The sequence below is a fragment of the Macaca nemestrina genome, chromosome 2 (genome assembly GCF_043159975.1).
Source record: "Macaca nemestrina isolate mMacNem1 chromosome 2, mMacNem.hap1, whole genome shotgun sequence".
In the NCBI taxonomy this organism is placed as follows: domain Eukaryota; kingdom Metazoa; phylum Chordata; class Mammalia; order Primates; family Cercopithecidae; genus Macaca; species Macaca nemestrina.
In genome coordinates this window covers 119444347-119464865 of record NC_092126.1, presented here as the reverse complement: position 1 = coordinate 119464865, position 20519 = coordinate 119444347, and the positions used below count along the sequence as shown (strand labels likewise).

The 20519-nt window shown below is 39.4% G+C and overlaps 1 protein-coding gene and 1 long non-coding RNA gene across 18 annotated transcripts in view; both read left to right on the top strand.

Moving 5' to 3' along the window:
- Positions 1–20519, top strand: part of LOC105482397 (ELKS/RAB6-interacting/CAST family member 2) — a 981466-nt gene that overhangs the window by 561257 nt on the left and 399690 nt on the right. The window lies entirely within an intron of this gene.
- LOC139361978 (uncharacterized) overlaps positions 1–20519 on the top strand; it is a 53314-nt gene that overhangs the window by 18081 nt on the left and 14714 nt on the right. The window contains exon 2 of the long non-coding RNA XR_011620100.1: positions 1–20519. This exon is cut by the window's left edge and continues 15198 nt beyond it; it is cut by the window's right edge and continues 14714 nt beyond it. This is a non-coding gene — a long non-coding RNA (uncharacterized lncRNA).

Below are 20519 nucleotides of genomic sequence, written 5' to 3'. Positions count from 1 at the left end.
ATCTGAATTTTATTTCTGGGGTTGCTAGTAACTAACTACATAAAAACAAATGAATAAAAAAAGCCTGCGGATGTTCCTTGAAGGCAGTTACTTGAAAAATATTTATTGAGCCCTTCCTGAGTGCCAGGAACTGTATTAGGCATTGGGTATTCTGAAGTCAACAAGGTTACATAACCCGCATCTTCATAGACTTGTCTTCTAGCCATGGAGACCTGAAATAGGAAATTAATGAACAACTTGTGGAGTGCTGTGGAGGACTCTCCAGGGGTTGCCTGGCTGGAGGACCTGGCAGGAAGGGGCCGTGATGCTTGAGTTCACCCTCCTAATTTTTCAGATGTAGAGACAAAAGGTGATAAAGGAGGATGCCTTATTCGACGGAATGCAGTTTGTTAGTGACAGACCCAAGATTCAAACCCGGATCTTACTTGTGTTCAACTGTTCTACAGTCCATGGAACATAGGTACATTTCACAGGGTGAAACTGAAAGACCAGGAGCCTGTTTCTGAATATTATTTATTTCAATCCTTGATAAATGATATAAAATCTTTGTGTGTCCTTCAAGGTGTAGGGCTTTTGCTCTTTTAGTTTTTTGGGTTTTTTTTGTTTGTTTTGTTTGTTTTTTGCTGTTTTAGTTTTTTTGTTTGTTTGTTTGTTTTAAAACAATCAAACAAAAAAGACAAGCTCTGTTAGGGCAGCAGGTGGAATGTAGAAGCCAGCATGCTAGGTCTTGGTTTGAATTTAGGCACAGCACGTAGACCTTGAATTTACTCCATGGGAACAGATTTTTCCAAGCCTCTGGACGTTTTGCTGTTCTTTTTTGTCTTTTTCTATCCTCCATGTCTTTTTGAATTTAGTTACCCATGACTGGTAGTGCTTCAAATCTTCAACAATTCCATGTCATTCTCCCATAATCATTTGACATCTATTTAATGATGTATACACTATTTAAGACAACTTGAAAATATTTTAAAAGTTGTAGAAATAGCAATAATTTGTAAACCTAAATAGTAAATGGGTGCCCACCCACTCAAATCTCTTTTCTGGGTGGGTCATTTGAAATATGTACTTACTAAAATTCCCTCCATTGTTTAAAGGTGCTGTGTCTAATGAAATACTACAGGACAGAAGGTGTTCATCTGAGGCATGGCCTGGTTGTAAAACACACAGACACACGTGTGATATACATTTTACAGCTTTGTGTATTTTACAGGAAAACATTGAAACACAGTAGAAATACTATCGTGTACAGTAAAGCTAGCTTTAATAGTAGCATCATATAGTCGTTTGTCTCTGCTGGCCTTTTATTTATGCGTCCGTAATTATGATTTCCAGTACTTGTTACTAGGATATTTCCAAACTTGGTTTTGTCTTTAAATCTTTTCTTCTTGGAACTTTTTCCAGATTTCCTGTTTGCTGGGTGCATAGTTCTGTCTGTAATTTGGAAGATCATATTGGGGTATGGCTTGGTCTGGCTTCACAGGGACATAGCCCAGGCATCTGCCCAGTTGTCCAGGCCAGAAATCTAAGCCACCCTTAGTTCCTTTCTGTCTCTGACATACCCCGTTCTCACATCTAATTGCTCACTGGGTCCTGCTGATTTTAGCCCCTAAATATTTCTTGAATCTGCAACATCCTCCTCATCCCTTTCATACCCTGACTTTGTTGTGATCTTCATCTTCTCTTGCTTAGATTAGGTGGTGGCTTCCTGACCAGTCCCCCTGCCTCAAGCCCTGAGTCTGTTTTGAGTTACTCTCTACACTTTCTCGTCACTGTCCTACCTAAGATTTTCAATAACCCTACCATTGAATGCAAGGCAAACTCTGAGATATTTATTGGGACATTCAAGGCCCTCCATTGTCTTACCCTGGCTTAACTCTCATCCCCATTTTGCACCAGAATCTGCCTCCAGCTTTAGGATCTCGTAACACTGAATAGATCCATTCTCTTTACAAACATACCCTGCTCTTTCTTTCTCCTGGCTCAACCTGCTCCACGCTTACCCTGCTGTATATAATTGTGTTTGAGCAGTTTGTGGGAAGTGGCAACAGATTAAATAACCTTGTTTAAGCTTTGAACCTACTTTGCATCAGTCTCCAGAGAGATGTGAGGATATAATTCTCTATACTGTCCTTAGCAAGGTAGTGCGAGTCAGATCAAGCTCACACGTGGAATCCAAGAGCATATCCGCACAGGGTTCATTTTGAATAGATCTGAATCCTATATTTTAAAGCATCCAGCTTCTGGATGGCTAGAAATTGAGGAGTGACTCCCCTACTCTGCTGATCCATCTTTCAGGCTCCCACTGGGAGAAGGCCTTAGTTCTTGGCTTTTAGTTCTAACTCTAAATGCTCCCTCTCCCCACAACATTTCTGTGCTCTTGAATCCTTTCTTTGTGCCTCACTCCACCTTCTGCTTGGAGCTCTGCCTTCTGCGCTGGGTTTTCATTCAGCTATATCTGGGTCCACAGGATTTTTGCGGCGAGAGGAAGGTGATGCTCAGGTGGGACTAGAAATGGCTTTAAAATCTGAAGTTACATGAAAAGAAAGAGTAAAAAGGCCCCTACAGAGATCTGGACTGAAGATAGAATATCTAGAACACTGGTTGGCCAACTATGGTCTGCGGGCCAAACCTGAATACCTCTTGCCACCTGTTTTTATGCATAGTTTCATTGGAATGCAGCCATGCCCATTCATTTGTCTGTAGCTGTTTTCATAGGACAGAATTGAGGAGCTGCAGCAGGGGCCATATGGACCACAAAGGCCAAAATATTTAATGTCTGGCCCTTGGCAGAAGACGGTTGCCAACCCCTGCTCTAGAAGACAGTGAGGCCTTTCCTGAAGGATAGCTTTAATTCTACTAGTATATTATATGTACCAGAATCTCTCTCTCTCTCTGATTTTTGTGTTGTTTTATCCAAGGTGCTTTTCTATGGTATGTGTCAGAATCCCAAACAGTTGAAAAGGCATGAACAGAAAGTGGGGCAAATCTGTTCCCTTGCATCTGTAATCTGGTGTCCCTAGCTTAATAATAACTGGTTTTTAATATGTAACATTTTAGTTTGGCTTAAAATAAATAGATTGCCACCTGGATCACTACAACAAATAGATTTCATTTTGGGAGATAGCTCTGATTAATTGGTGGCTGCTTTAACCCTATGCTGGGAAAGATTATGAGGTCCCAGGAGACTCAGTATAAGGCAGTGCTGTAATTGATTAGTGATGTCTGTTAGGGCTGGTGCATAGAAGAAATGAGCTCCATTTGTCTTAAGCTAGAGCCTTCTTCCTAAAGCAGTAGAAAATTTAAAGGCATGAATTGTTGTGATTCTGTCTATCACAACCTAGACTCTCATCTGAGGTCACTAAGAGGAGAGCCTCTACAACCCAGATTCCCTATATTCGTAGCCTATCCTGGAGCCGCAATTGAAGAGGCAGATTTATAAAAGCTATTGCTATTTATAAAAGCTTTTATAAATGAATTGAAAATAATTCCTTGTTTGCTATTATATCTTCTGAGTCAACTCTTTTTTTATTGTGGCAAAATATATATAACATAAAATTTACAATTTTACCGGTGGCTTTAAATACATTCGAATTGTTGTGCAACTATCACTGTCATCCATCTCCGGAACTGAAACTCTCTATCTGTTAAACAGTAACACATCAATAACCTCATAGCCCTGGTCCCTGGCAACCTGTGTTCTATTTTCTGGCTCTATGAATTTAACTACTCTAAGTATCTCAAATGAGCAGAGTCATACAATATTTTTCTTTTTATGTCTGCTTTATTTCTCTTAACTCGATGTCTTCAGGGTTCATCCATGTGTAGCATGTGTCAGATTTTTTTTTCCTTTTTAAGGATGAATAATGGAATATTTTCCATGACATGTATATATCACATTTTGTTTATTCATTCATCTGTCAGTAGACACTTGGGTTGTTTCTACTTCCTGGCTATTGTGAATAATGCTTCTATGAACAGTGGTGTATACGTATCTGTTCAAGTCCCTGCTTTTAGTTCTTTTGGGCGTCGACCCAGAGTGGAATTGATGGACTGTGTGGTAATTCCATTCCCAATTCTTTGAGGAGCTGCCATACTGTTTTCCACAGTGGCTGTACCATGTTGCTTTTTCATTGGCAGTGCACAGGACTCCAGTTCCCCCACATCCTCACCAATACTTTTTGACAGTAGCCATCCCAATGGGTATGAAGTGGAATCTCACTGTAGTTTTATTTGCGTCTCCCCAATATCTGGTGATGTTGAGCATCTTGTTCAAGTGCTTATTGTGTTTCCTTTTATGAGAGTTGCCCATTCAAATTGAGTCAACTTTTATAGTTAATTCATACTGCTGTTTTCTTTAAACAGCAAGAGACAGATGCAGTTTCAGCTGGGAATTTCCCTGTGGGAGACCTGGAAGGTCTTGAGGACAGTTACGTAGGGTCTCTGTTTGATTGTAATTACAAGCCAGGAACATCTGAGAGGAAAAAGATTCTAAGTAAAATGGGGATGTTTTGAAGCAACTGTAGAAATTAAGACAAAGAAAGAAAGGGGTAGAGGGGAGAAGAGCTGCTTGATGTTATTCTTCTGGCATCTTTTCTTCTTCCCAAGAGTGAGAGAAAGGGGAGGGGAGACACAGAGAGACCCCAAGTGTGTTGCTTCCGCTTGATTTCTGTTTAAAATAGTCCCTTGAAGGGCTCCAAAGCCTCAAAACCCACAAGTGACATTTTTAGGACAATTTTTTTTTTCAGTGTGGAGGCCTTTGATTATCTCACCATAATTACTATCTTTATGATGTTGTTCCCCTGGGTGGTTATATTTTAGTGAAGCAAAGTTTGAGTTGGTTTTGTTAGAAACGTCACTCTGGGAGCATTGAATTTACCTTGCTTCCAGTAATAAAAATAGTTTAAATTAAGCTTTAATGTACTTAAAGTAACTGATTTGAAACTATGTGGGTGAGAAGTATTCTGAGACAGTTGCTAGAAAGTTCTAGTCCACTTATTTAGTTTGAAGACTAAGTGACTAGAGGAGGGTATGTTTGGGAAGACTTCTGAATGAATACATTTCTCTGTATGAGCTAATGTGTAGGGCAAGGCAGTACCTCGGGGTTGATATTATACAATCGTTAGAATTTAGCAAGAGCAAAGAGGTAGACAGAGTCCGATCTCATTTAACAAAGCTTCACTTAAATTAGGGAAACTGTTAGTTATGTTAACAGTAGAAATTATCTGAAAGAATTGATTAACCAACAATGAATTTGTTTTTAAGATGTCCCATTAAATACTTTTCAGATGTTCCCAATTGCATATAATTCCTACAGAACATGATTTTTCAGTTATAAGAATTAATAGTCTCTCTATATGGACTGCATTCATATTTAAATCTCCTATTAACACAAAACTAGTAGAAAAGTGATATGCTAGTTCTTTTTCATTTTTGTGGCTAAAACTAAAATAAATTAATTTGCATTTTCCAACTTTGGCTTTAACAATCTTAGATGCCGTTGCATTGTATTCATTGTCTCAGCATCTTGTTTTTTAAAAACCGTATTCAGGTTGATTGTTCAATTTGCAATGACAGAATTTTGAACTGCCATGTTGAGAATTCCCAGGAGCGAAGCAATCTCCAAACCTTGCCTCATAAAACTCTGTAGGACTGATATGTGTGGGAATACAGCCTTCAAATAAATGAATGAGGAGTTCAGTGAGAATCAGGAGGCAATTCTCAGAGCTAGATAGGACCCTGCCCCCTCTTCCCCAAACACCAACACCATCATAAGGATGATAGTGTTTGTAAGAGTTTAAAGGGTCATAACTATTTTGGGTGCAGTTTTATTGGTATATTTTTATTTACCAGAGTTAGCCAGATTTCAAATTCATGTTGGTGGGTAATTAAGGTTCACACTGATTCAATTGAAGTCTTTAATCCTGTCAGTTGAAGCAAATATGAACCATATAGTTAATAATTTATTGCCTAATTGCACACACACATTCACAGTCAGTTTTTACTTTAGTACATAAGCAGCAAATTGTGAGAGAAGTTTTAGGGTGTGCTCAGAGGTTTCTGCATTCCCCACAGAGCTGAGTGGTTATGATTCAGCCTCTGCCATCAAACTTAGCTCCCTAGGTTTGAAGCCCAATGTCATCACTTTCTAGCTGTGTGATCTTGGGCATGTCACTCTCTGCCTCTCCATTCTTCAGTGGTCAAATGGGATAACCTCATAGGGCTGGTAGGAAAAAACAATGAGCTAATACAAGATGGAAATTTGGAAAAGTGACTGACAAATACTGAACATCCAATGAATGCCATACAATTATTGTCATTGTTATCATTATTAACCTCCCCACTTCCTATTTTGTTTTGCAGAATCACATGCTCTATTATTTAGAATGAATTTTACATTCAAGTGCTTCTTTGAAATTGTATCAGAGGCAGATAAAGAAGCACTAAAGGGTTCAAGAAGAATCCATGTTGATGTTTGCCATTATTAAAATAGAATTAAGATAACTAGATATGGATTAAATCTTATATAATATTATGCATGAAATATGTTGACTGTTACCTCCAGGGAGAGATGATGTCCTTTTCAGTGAAGCCCATCCCCCAGATGCCTGTTGAGTTTTTGGACAGTTAGCAAAAATCCTTCTCACTTGGGGGGGGAGGTGTGTATGTGTGTGTTAGTGTGCATGCATGTATGTGCAACTAGATCTTCTCATTTAAACAACAGTTGCTGATTGTTGATGAAATATTTATTAGTTTAGTGCCTTTTTAAAACCAATTATGAAATATTTCAAACATATTGGAAAATACAGAAAATAGTGTAATGAAATCCATTAACCCAACACTCAATACAAATTAAATTTTACTTAATAATTTTTTCAAATTTGCATGACATTTTTAAATAGATAAAATATTTTACTCCATTCTGATTCCATTAATCTCCATTTTTCTCAAAGAGAATCCTCTCCCAAATGTAATGTGCATCCGGCCATACTAATTTTTATACTTATTTGATATATGTGTGTATTCCTAACCAATGTAGACTATTTTTGTAATTTTACTTGATGTTATGAATTCACAGATAATATGTGCTATTATTTTCTGCGTTCTTAAGTGCAACATAAATGGCTTCATACTTTCTTCTTTATTCATTAACTTTACTTATTAGGCCATTTACTCAGTGGCCTCCTCCTTATTCCTTGAATGAACCGGGGCCCTTCCACCTTGGGGCTTTTGCACTTGCAATTCACTTTGCCTAAAATGCCCTTCCCCTGATAGCCACTGGCTGGTTTCCTACCCACTCAAGTCTTTATTTACATGGCTCTGCCTTAGGGCCTTCCTGGGCTTCCCCACCTAAAATTGCCAGTCGGTCATCTCCTTCTTCTGCTTTATTAGTCTCTTTGGCACTCTTCACTGTCTCAGTTATTACACATTTTACTTATTTTCTTCTTTACTGGATGTCTCCTACCACTAGAATACATGTTCATTGAAGATAAAGTTGTGAGGTTGTGGGGGTTTATTCCAGACACCTACAAAGTGTTCAATAAATATTTGTTGATTGAATAATTGTGTATCACTGGGCAATTCATTTTAATTTCTTAATAGTATGTTTTTGAAGTTTATCCAATTGATACCTGTAGCTCTGTTTTATTTTCATTGCTGCATAGCATTCCATTGGCATCATACTTTTTTAAATGATTATTTTTAGAGACAGTCTTACTATGTTGCCTAGATTGGAATGCAGTGGCATGGTCATAGCTCATGACAGCCTCAAACTCCTGGGCTGAAGCCATCCTCTCACTTCAGTCTTACAAGTAGCTAGGACTACAGGCATGTGCCACTGTGCCCTGCTAATTTTGAAACTTTTTGTAGAGATAAGTTCTTTTTATGTTGCCCAGGCTGGTCTTGAACTCCTGGCCTCAAGCAATCCTCCCACTTTGGCCACCCAAAGTGTTAGGATTACAGGCATGATCCACTCCATCCTACCTACATCATACTTTAAATATCCATTTTTTGGTAATGGTTGCCATATTAGTTATTTTTGTATTTTTCCTTTTGCAAACAATGTGGGGGTGGACATTCTTGAGCATTTCTCTTTGAGAAAGCATATGAGAATTTATCTTCAGTGTATACTTGAAGATAAAATTCTTGTTTACATCAGGAATCTATTGCTGCATAACAAAACACCCCAAACTTACTGGCTTAAAATAATGATTTACACAATGCTGTGTTTTGGCATGATTCTTTAGCTAGTCTTCTTCATCTAGTTGCGGTCAGGTGATGTCTAGAATGAGTGAATTGTCTGATGTGGCCCCACTTACATATCTGGCTGGTGCTGCCTGTGGCTAGGGCACTTCAGATCTCCATATGGCTTCTTATCCTATGATAGGGTGGATCAGCTTCCTCACAGCACAGCATTCTTGAGACGGTGTTTCAAGAAGAAGCTTCAAGGTCTTTTAAGGCTTTGACTCTGAAATGCACACAGTGCATCATTTCCACCACATTCTTTTGGTCTAAGCAAGTCCCAAGACCAGCCCAGATTTAAGGAATGAAAAGCTGAAAAAACTCGTGGTTATGTTTTTCTAATCTAGCACCTTGGGCCATAATTTTCACACATCTTTAACTTTATTCCATATTGCCAAATTTCTCTGTAAGGGAGTTTTACCAGTTTATTCCCTGACTGGCACCAATTACTTGTTAAGAACGAAGATATTTGGAGGAAGAGTGAGACAAAACAGATGCTCATAGATCACCCTGCCCCCACCTTTTTATTTTTTAAGACAGTAAACCTTGAGGGAGTAAGTCTCCGCTAGCTATACCTTCAACAAAACCTAATTCCTCTTACCCCTAGATATACTTTACATTTCCCAGATTACTCTGTAGCTAGAAATGGCCATATGACCAAGCTTTGGTCAATGGAAGTAACTTATCCTTTTCCATTTTCAGACCTGGCATATAAATAGCTTTGGTGTGATCTATCCTCTTATCTCTATTGATGTCTAGATATAGATCTAGTGATCTACTTCACTAAAGGATAGTGAAACCACTAGACAGAAAAAATTTGAGCTAGAAATAAACTTATAATAAGCCACTGAGATTTCAGAGTTTCTCTGTTAGAGCAGCTAGCATTTTCTTAATCAAGGCAACTCTCAATGAGCAGATAGTGTCTTTATTTGTAGACTTTAGGTCTGGATGAGAATTAATCGTCTAGCTCCATTCTCAAAGATATAACTGGTATCCACACAGCATTTGGAAAAATATGTAGCAGCCTTATTGAGATATAATTCACATACCATGCAATTCACCATTTAAAGTGTACCACTCAATGATTTTTAGCATATTCACAGAGTTGTGCAATCAATTTTAGAACATTTTTGTTACCTCAAAAGGAAACTCTGTACCTGTAAGCGGTTATTCCACACCCCCTGCCCTTCGTCAAATCCCAGCTTCCAGTAACCACTAATCTGTTTTCTGCCTTTATGGATTTGCCTATTCATACATTTCATATAAATGGAATTATATAGTTTATAGATTTGCCTATTCATATATTTCACATAAAGGGAATCATATAGCGTATGGTCTTTTGTATCTGGTTTCTTCTTCTTAGGACAATGTTTTCAAGGCTCATCCATGTTGCAGCATGTGTTAGTATTTCATTTATTGTTAGAAATAATGTTCCATTGCATGGCTATATGGATATACCATATTTTATTTATCTGTTCATTGGTTGATTTGGGTTGTTTCCGCTTCTGGCCATTATAAGGAATGTTGCTATGAATATTCATGAACAAGTTTTTTTTCCACCTGCCATTTTTTTTCTTGCAAAAATCTTGTTAGAAAGTGTATAAGGGTATACAAACTGATTTAATGGAAGCAAGTGGGTTTGAAAAGCATTTTATTTCAAACCATCGGCATGGAAGAAAAACTACAACAGGGGATCTTCATGATGGAATTTTGGGAACTAGTGAGTTAATGGAATCCTCTTCATTCTGCAGATTATGACCTAATTTTCATATGGCTTGTCTCAAATATGTCTTGTTTTAAAAATAATGGAATACTTACAATACAATACAAATGATACCTCATGGCTTTGCACTTTAGTGCAAAAAAACCCCTAGTACTTTTGATTAATTAAACCTTTTACTCATTTATTTAGCATATATTTCTTGAGTGCCCACCCCTGTCCTAAATACCGTTCCAGGTACTAGGAACAGAAAAGCAAGAAAGACCAGGTCTTGCCCTCATTAACAAAAAATACATGTTTTTAAAATGAACAAGAGAGATTATAATATATGCTATGAAGGAAGTCAGCCAGGCCATATTATATACAGTGTGGCTTGGAGAGAGGCAGGAGGGCTACTCCTGAAGCTGAATAACAGTCAGGAGCCAACCTACAAACACTGGAATGAGCAAACTCTAGGTGGCAGGAACAGCAAATGCAAGCCACCTGCAGTGGGAACACGCTCAGTGCATTTGCTGAACAGAGAACATACCAGTAGGCATGGACCTTACAGAGTGAGGGAGAGTGAGAGGTGTGGTCAGTGTAACTTTTGATGGCACTGTACTAGCTCACATGTGATTATTAATGAAGAAGTATTTTTACTTGTCTGCTTGTATATTCTAGGTTCTATGTGATTTGACACCAACTGGAATCTTAGAGATAATTTTTGCCTAGTGTCCTGGAATCGCATTTTGGATTCCTTATGGTGTGAAAAATCACCTGTTACAAGCACCAGTCTAAAAATCTGTCAGCGAGGCAATAAACATTTGGAAACCCAAGAGTAAATCTTTCCAAAAACCTAGATTTTTGTGTAAAATGAGCGTAAAGTCAATTGGCATGCCAAGCATTTTATGGGAATAAATTAGGTGCTTTGTGAAGTACACTCATTCTTCCAGGCCACTGGGACTGAAATATTCTTACCACGCTGTTGCCACAGTGAGCTGAATGGGTCTGCAGTGGTTGAAGGATTTAGCACTCCTCTCAGAACGGCCTGGCTTGACCTCACAGCAGAGTTCATGCTCTGGGACTTTGGGTCAGCAACTGTGTGTGAGTTGGGACGGCCTTATTACAAATACTATGAATATGCATGTTCTATTTTGAAGATATTTATTACTAGGAAGGACTTAAATGATTTTTTTGTCTTATAATCTGTCATCATTTTTTAAAGATTCAAATAATTTTTGGAGTCATCTGTAACTTCTTACATTTTAGGACCTTACTTATCCAGAATTCTTACTCTCTACAATACAGCAATACATTAGGAAGCGATCACCAAGCCTCTGGATAGGCATCCCCCCAAATTAAGTCAGCTCCCCTCGATGACCTTAATTGAGCCTATTGTCTTTCTGCAGGCATGTACTGCTAATGAGGGTGGTTATCTTGTTTCCAATCCTTCAGCCAGTCAGAAGGTAGGAAAGCTGTTACTTGTCAGGTGTATTGACATCCATAAGGATCAGTGGGTTCTTATTGTACCTCCCCATTAGCTCAAATGTTGTGTGTCTTTCATGAATCCAAACTCACTTTTCTCATAACCAAATGTATAGCTGTCATGTCACAGAATTTTATCAAAAGGCCTAAAATATTAAAAACACAGCCATTTCTTTCTGAAACCAAGGCGTGTTATGAATTAATATAAGTGATTCTTGTGAGTTTGATTTTATATACTACATACCTCCATAACAGCCCTTTTTGTACTGCATTCAGACTTTTTTTAATCAGCTAAAATGACCCTTTCTGTCTGTTCTATGGAAATGCCTTCTGTAAGCCAACAGAAGCGTCATAATCTTTGTTGGTACAGCAATGATTGTATAATTATATGAATTTTTAAATCACATTATTTTATTTTTGCTTTAAAAAATGCTGAAATAATATTAAACAGCATAGGGTTTATATACTTGGTAAAGTTGAGGCAAATATGGAAATTACTAATGTCCTGACAAATGTCCATCCTGAGACTTACTCAGGACACTATGGATATGAGCATTTCAACTAAGGTGGATCCAATTAAAAAGTGTGTATGAAATATGCAACAACTTCATAGGTTTTATAAAAGACTGGATCTGAAAGGCAAGATGCTTCAAAATTAGATTCTTTTTAAAATCTTTGGTTCTATCTTAATTGTTTGCTTTTTATATGCATTAAAACAATGAACTATGTTCCCAAACAGAGGACTGCAGGAATGATTAGCACTTAGAAGGAAGAATGTCCAGAAAGAAAGTACATGTCTAGCTCCTCTCCTTCCATCTTGCAATGGTTGGTGTCTAGTTTTGTGGGATAAAGTTCAAGAGATCATCAAAATCAACTTAAGAAGTAGCTGCTTCCTTTGTGGGCCTAGATTTCATGTGTTTACTTCTGCCAGTTGGAAAATGGTGCAATGCATGGGCCAGTTGTTTCTTCTGGCCTGAGGTGAAGCTTAGCCAATAGGTCGCCTGGATCAGGGGAGTTCATGAATTCTCAGACCTTGCATCTAGGGACAGGACAAGCAGCAGGGTGATGACTTTCTAGAAGTGGTAAGAATCAAGTTGTGTGTTTATCAACAGAAAGAGGATTTTGGTAGGAGTGGGTACCGTGTTAAAGTGAAAAGCTGGCAGTATTCTTAAATGTTAAACGTGACCTCTGAAGTAAGCAGATTCATGGCCTCTGAGTTCTCTGAACTTCTGTTTTATTTTTAGCCAATAGAGAGTGTTAAAAATAATGTAATAGTTAAATATAAGAGACCCAGTCTCCAGCCCCCAGTTTAACCAGGTTTGACATTAGAGGGAGTGAGACTAAGAGTAGGAGGGGTTCGGAAGCCCATGACTCTGGTTGGTGGGAAACTAGCCCATACAGAAAGAACCTCAGTTGTTAACTAATGTCTGTGTATATCTAGAGATTTCAGATACATCTTTGCATCAGAGTTAACAAACTTCATGAAAATAACAACTGAAAATATTTTTTATATTGATCACTTTTGGAGACTTTTCTCAAGATGAGTATCCAGTCTCCTTGTTCCGCACCCCTGGTTCAGTTGGGCTGTGTTATCTTAAAAAAAAAATTTGTCATAAAGAGGCAAGAATATTTTATTAGTTTAAGGATAGGGAAGGAAATTCGAAAGTCCTGCTTCAGTCTAAGGTGGATTCTTTTAAATCTCTACCTTCAAGGGAGATACTACTAGAAAAAGGGTACAGAATGGTCTTTTACTGATGCAGTGTTAGCTAGAACTATGTAAAGAGTGAATACTGAGGCTTGCTCATCACTGCGTTTCCTCCTGTAGATGATCGTTTGTGAAAAGTCTGGATGATGGGCATGAGCAAGGGGGGTGAGGTGGTGAGTTTAATGGACAGTAGTGTCAAGTCTTGTGTCCCCGTCTTCTTTCTGGGAAAGTCCTGTCCGGTAGTTCAAAATTCTCCATTGGAAAAAGGCATCTTCCAATTGTCCCTTTTCTTTTTCCATAAAATATATATATTTTTCCTTTTATAGAAGCAATTTTTAAGTATAATGTCAGCAAAAAAGCAAGTTACAAAAAACAGAGGAAAACAAAAAGAAGAAAATAAAATATGCCTCTCTTTCTGGATTTGTGTGGTTTTTCAGGAGACCAATTTATAGGTATGTGTGCTAAACCATAAAGATGTACGTGTCCTTCGAACCAGCAAGTACCTTTCTGGGAATTTCTCTTAAGTAATCACCAGGTCATTGGCAAACTATTTAAATATGATTTATCTACTCTTATTTATAAATTTAAAAATTTGGAAATAACCACAAGACCTCCAGGAGGTGATTCTTATAGATTACACTGTGACCATGAAAAAATGAACTAGATCAATATTTATCAATAGAGAAAACATCCATGTTATTTTGTCGAACTAAAAGGAAGGACCAGACTGGACAACAAAGCAAGACCTGTCTCTAAAAAAAGAAAAATAGCCAGGCGTGGTGGCATGCACCCATAGTCTTAGCTACTCAGGAGCTGAAATGGGAGGATTGCTTGAGCCCAGGAGTTCAAGGGTGCAGTGAGCTATGATCACACCACTATACTCCAGCCTGGGCAATAGAGCAAGACCTCATCTCTAAATAAATAAATACAATAAAAAAAGAAAGCCATAAAACAGTATGTGTAGCATGTCTGACTTGTTGAAAGAAGGGGCGCTGATGCAAAAAAGTTTGGAAGCCTATAAAAATGGCCATCAGTGGTCCTCTGGGTCCTGGGTTTGTGCTTGTGATTTTTGTTTTACTTTTCTTTCTCTCTCTCATACTTTCCTGTATGTTTAATATTAATGAGACATAAATATGCATTATTTTTATAATTGAGATCAAAGTATCAATAAAGCTATTTTGGGTCTGAGTAATGAGAAATAGAAAAAAAGCCCATGATTCATAATCGAGGGAAACCACTGTTAATTCCCTGATATATTTATTTCCAAACAGCCTTCTCTACTATGTGTACAAATATGTGTATATGTACATTCAATTTTGTCTCAGAAAGTTAGAATGGCTCTTTATTAGTTTAGAGTGATAAATATGACTATCAAGAGGGCTGGATTTTCACATAAAAGTAAATATACACTCACATATGCACACACACACAGTAGGGTAATAATAAAGACAGGGCATTTGACTGTTCTTCAACTGAAGTGCCTTTTCGTTTTTTCTTGCTTCATTCTTAAACTAGTTCAGTGTGCTGACGTCATCAAATGAATGCTACTGTGTTCCCTATAAAATGACGGGTTGATTTAATACCCGTTGGCAACCTTCATGGTCATCATTATCTTTCTCACTCGCATTGGCAACCATCAGGTAGCATTGTAGGGCTGAAATACCAGCTCTGGGATATCTCTTCTGAGATTTCTTCTCTCTCTCCTCACCTGTGGGTAGGTACCACCACCTCTCACTCCACATCCCATGCTATGCCGGTTCTGGTGTAGTTTAAGACAATATTTATACCGGTTCTTTAAAACAGATGTCTGATCAATCCCTAACACCACCAATGAGGAACCCTGTACAGTCTTCCTGATTAACTGGTTCCTTTTGGTAGATCACTCCAATGTATAGGGGTTCATTTGGATTTCAGCTGTCTGCATGCCCCTTTAAGCATTGTGTCCTTGCTGGTAGAAGGGCCATTCTTCCTCCTGTCTGTGGTCTGTATAGAGCACCCACAATCAAATTGCTCCTTTGACCTTTCAAGTTTGAGTGGAACAAGGAAGACCATTCAGCTGGAAATACCTGAAAATTTGCTTATGTCTACATGAATGTGGCATTATGACTTATGGTATTTTCTACTTTCAGTCCCTAGTGGTGATTTTATTTTGTGGAGGCGTTAGCAAAGAAATTCACCTCATTGAAGAAAAGGAATTTTAGTGTCTTAAATTTTTCCTTCTAACATATGAGAACCTGAAATCTCATTCATGCTCTGTGAAATTGAAGAAATTGGATATTTGGGAATGCAAATTGGTGGTCCTCCAAGCAATATGGGATCTAAAAGTGTTAAATCCTTTCATAAATAAACCTTGATTCAGACTGGAATGTCTTGGCTTGATCTTAAAGGTGATATTATAGGAGACATATAGCCGTTGACTGGCCTTAAAGATAATTATCTGCACATTCCAGTCTTAGTCTGCCATCAGCGGCAGACTAGCCACTTATGATGAAGTCAATGCTCTTTCCCTTACTAGAATATTACCTTGAGACAGGCCTCCAATGTTACATTTAGACAGGATGTTTATGAACCACTCTCTGCTTGTGGACTTTGTGGACTTTGAAAGCACTAGAAATCTCTCAATAGTGGCAAACGTTATCTTTCAGGCCTTCTAGATTTTAGTGCTATATGTGTCTTAGCAATTTGGGTTTATTTCCCATTGGGCCATGTCCTCCTCTCTTTGGGTTGGTGATTTTCTTTTTTAAATTTGTAAATTTGGGGTTTTGTTTTTTTTTTAGACCTGTTCAGTTACATCATCAGGGTATGCGCATGTGAGTTTTTAGATGAAGTTGTGAAATAAAGTCTGTTCATGTGGATAATTTCCTTGGGACAGAGAGAGGGATGGAGCATGGTGAAGGAGGGAAAGGGGAAGAAGAGAAGTTCTCTGCTAGACTGTGAGCACCGTGAGCGCAGGGATTGCGTCCCTCATACCTGGCATAGTGCCACAATAAGTGTGTTGAATTAGTGAAAGAATTTCTAGAAAGCTTGAAACATGATACATTTTTACCTTCAATCCTTACAACAGATGTTACAAAGCAAAATATTCTAGTAGTTTTCAGACTCTAGAGCCTGACAGCCTGGGTTCAAATCCCGGCTCTGCCACTCATTAGCTGTGTGACTGTGGGCAAGTTGCTTAACCTCTTTGTGTCTCAGTTTCATCATCTGTAAAATGGTAATGAAAACTCAACAGGGTGTTGGGAGAAATAAATGGTGTTATAGACAATTGTTCACACTCACAAGATTTAGATCCATGCCTGGCACAAAATTAATGCCATGCAATTGTTAATTATTATTAATACTTATTAGTTAATTAGTTTTGGGGTATTGATGCTGGGTCTTAGGGAAACCCCTAGAATATTTGGTTTATCTCTCATTTCCAGCAGAGTTAGAAACATATATTTATATGTCTACATATATATACACACACACACACACACACATTAATGTTTTGTTTTTCTTGCTTTTTTTTTTGGAGACAGAATCTTGCTGTCACCCAGGCTGGTGTGATCTTGGCTCACTGGGCTGACTGCAACCTCCAGCTCCCAGGTTCAAGGGATTCTTGTGCCTCAGCCAGCCTCCAGAGTAGCTAGGGTTACCAGTGTGCACCACCATGCCAGCTAATTTTTTTTGTATTTTTTAGCAGAGACTGGGTTTCACCATGTTGGCCAGGCTGGTCTCCAACTCTTGGCTTCAAGTGATCTGCCCCCCATCCGCCTCCCAAAGTGCTGAAATTACAGGTGCAAGCCACTGTGACCAGCCCAATGTTTTCTTAAAATAGAGTTTTACCTTTATCTTATAGACTAGCCATTGATTCAACCTAAACATAGAATATTTAGAGAAAAAAAAAACCTGAATACATAATGTATATGTATGCGAGAAAGGGAAGGCTTTTCGTATTCACATGGACAAAATTCCTCAAAGAAATGAGGCCTTCTCAATATAAATATTTTTCCACGTAAATAATTATCATTGACTGAATTTATCCTATAATATTTGGATGCAAAACCTAACATCTTGTGTTTTCTGAGTCAAACTAAATGTTAGTTCACAACCCCTCCCCTCATCTATCATGTTTGGTAGAAAATTAAATCTCAGATTTTATGAGGTTCCCTCTATGTCCCTCAGGGTTCTCTTAGTTTGCCCAGAGTGCTTGAGGGAAGGCCTGTGGTCTTTGCCCCGGGGTGGCTGCCTCTGGGATGCTCAGGGTCCATGCCAAAGATAGTGGCTGACACACTCCCTCCCATGGCTCCCATGGCTGCCTGAACCTTTACCCTTAGGTTTCAGTCCTCTGCTTCTTGTCTCCCTGCTCTGGGGAGCTGCTTGGGATGGAATGCACTTCAAACCCCTGCTGTCTGTGAGATCTACACAGCCACCGCAAGTAGAAATCCACATCTCTCCAAGCCCAGCTACTCCCCACTTATTCAAACTCATTCTGACAATTTGACTCCTTGGACTAACATCCCAGGTTCTTGGGAACAAAGACCTTTTATCTCTCCTCTGTCTCAAAAGAAGTACAGAACTCCCCAGGACTCAAACTTTTGGCCACCCTCTGGAGCAGGAGAGGGAACTCTGGTTTGTAGTCTGTCCCGATGTGGCCAAGGAATGTTCCCAGTTGAGTTATACCAACACATAATTTCAGACACCATTGTGAAAGAAGTGCCACACTGAAACATGGATATGAAAGGATCAAGAGGAAGGCAGCTTGACCCTGGCATCAGACTGACTTCCTGTTTGACTGCTGGTCCTACCGTTTTCCAGCTTTTTGACTGTAGACCTATTTAACCACCCTGTGCCTGATCTGTAATGTGGAAATAATAGTGGGACCTTAGACATTATTCTGTCCAGTAAGTGGGCCAGAGTCTGGCTCCAAGTGGGTATTCAATGAAGGTGAATGTGTTATTATTTGAGCTAGAGCTTCACCTCGGGATTGACTCTGTGCTTATGTCCCCCAGTTTTTTCTGCATTACCCAAGTTAGCTTGTCCCTATGGCTAGAAAAGGTGGTCTTTGGGGCAGACATGTGACCCTTTTCTTCCTTGATGGTGAGCTACAACATCCCCCAGAACCTAGAGCACAGGAGCTACATATGGCAACCCTACGTGTAGGAATTGTGGTGACCCCCCTGAGTGTTATGGATGGGGCTAGAAGAGGGCTTAAAGCTTATCTAATTCATGAGCTCAGTTTATAGCAAGGAAAACTGAGTCCCAAAGAGGGAAAGAGGGGAAGAGAGTGACCGGCCAGCTGGCTGCTCTTCTGTCATTTCTAACTCCTTCCTTCTCATGTCAGCATTCTTGGACTTACCTGCCAGCCCAGCCCACATCTCTCCCTGGAAGGCTTCTCCCTCTGAGCATTGCTCCCTGACTCTTCCTTTCCTCCTCTGTTCACTTTCTGTCTCCTGGAACAGAATTCTGCTTTCTGAACATTATCTGGCCTTTCCTACCTCCCTGTCCCAGCCCATATTGTTTCCTTGCTAGAATGCTCTTTCCACCGTCCCTGCTTGACAAAATTCTAGTCATCCTTCAAAATAAGGCCTCAAAACTGATCATTCATGATCCAGATATGGCCTATAATGTGTGTTTCAATTTAGGCAAGATATTTTTCTCTTTGATTGAGGTACTACTTAAAAAATAAGACTTTTCAGGAAAATTCAGATATGTTTGCTTCTTTTGATAAATCAGAGGATCTGGCCATGTAGAACCTGCATGTTTACATGGTGGAAATTAGCAGCAGCTGAAGGGCATTTCCCTTCCTGGCCAGCATCAGACCATGACGGTAACTGCTTCACCCTACAAACCTTTGAGGTGGTGACCCCTGTCATTTAAACTCTATCACTTCTGGGAAGCCTCCTCTCCCCACGTGTTGCTTTTCCCAATGTATCGTCCCCTCTTTGTTTTTGCCTCTAACACTCTGCTCCTCCCCGTCTGCCTCTTCTGTAGCAGAGGTGGAATTCTGCCCTGCCTATTGTTGGTTTTAGTAAATAATACTTATCGTTTATCAAGTGCTTACTAAGGGCTAGGCACAGGGCTGAGTGTTTCATGGATATTTTAATCTCCAGTCCTCACTATGACCCTGAGTGAAGTGTGTTATTATCTCCAATCTACAAATGCAGAAGCCCAGAGAGTGTAAGTGGCTTGTTCAAGGTCACACAGCTGGTAAGTGGCAGAGAAGGGATCTAAGCCTTCATCATTCCAAACTCAGCACCTGTGTTTCCTCATGTTTTATACTGATGGATCTCTCCCATCACACTGAACACTATGGGGTGGGCAGGAATGCCATTCTGTAACTCTCTTACATCAAATGCTTACAGAGTACACATTACATCAGAGACACAGACCTCTGATTCATTTTCTCCAGTCAAACAATTAAGCAATAATGCTAATATGGGTCATTACAGCATCTTGAGCACAGAGTATGTACCTGATGCTATTCTAGACACTTTATCCTGCAATCTCATGTAATCCTCACAAAAGCCCTGTGCAGCAGGGCATGATATCTCCATTTATAGTTAAGGAATCAGAGACTCAGCAAGGCCAACTACCTTGGCCAAAGACACACAGGAGCAAGTGGCCGTGATTTGAACTGGGATCTTTCTTAACTCTAAGTCCTGCATTCTTTCTCTACCCACCATGTTTTTGAACCACTTTCCCATATAAAAGCTACTAGCCCACTGATAAATCCAGCAAGCAAAGCCCTCTTGCACGTTTTCTCCCAGCAATGCAGGTGATATCACCACTACTTCAGCTTCTGGTTCTTTCCCAGATACTTTCTGATTCACCACTGTGTGCTAGGTGTTGGGTGAAGGCCAGGGTGCATAGATGACAAGGCAGTATCTGTTTTCAGGAAACCTTACCATCAAGATGAAGACTGGGAGGCAAGCACCACTATCATCTGGGCCATAACTGCAGAGAAGGCAGGATTCCCATGCCAGTGATGTGGCTGTGGCATCATCATACTCAGCCTGATCACCCCCTGATTGAATGGAAATGAGCCAGGGAATCCTTTGCATAAATTGATTCCTTTCACAGAGCCTCCCCCAAACACAGAAATACTCATCAACATGGAGTCTTTTCCAGGCTGAATATTCACAGTCTCTTTGCCTGTAAAGATAAGTCTCCTGCAAAATCATGCTCACTCTTCCTTTCCCAATTAGAGGCAAGCCTACATCTGTGTTTGAATGCCCTTTGGAAAGTGGGCAATATTGTGTGAAGCGGCAGTTCTCGAACTTGAACATGCATCAGAATCAGAATCAATCAGAAGGGTTGTTAAAACACATATTGTTGGGCTGTATCCTCAGTTTCTGATTCAATAGGCAGAAACATGGGATGGGAGGATGCTGAGAATGTACATTCAAACAA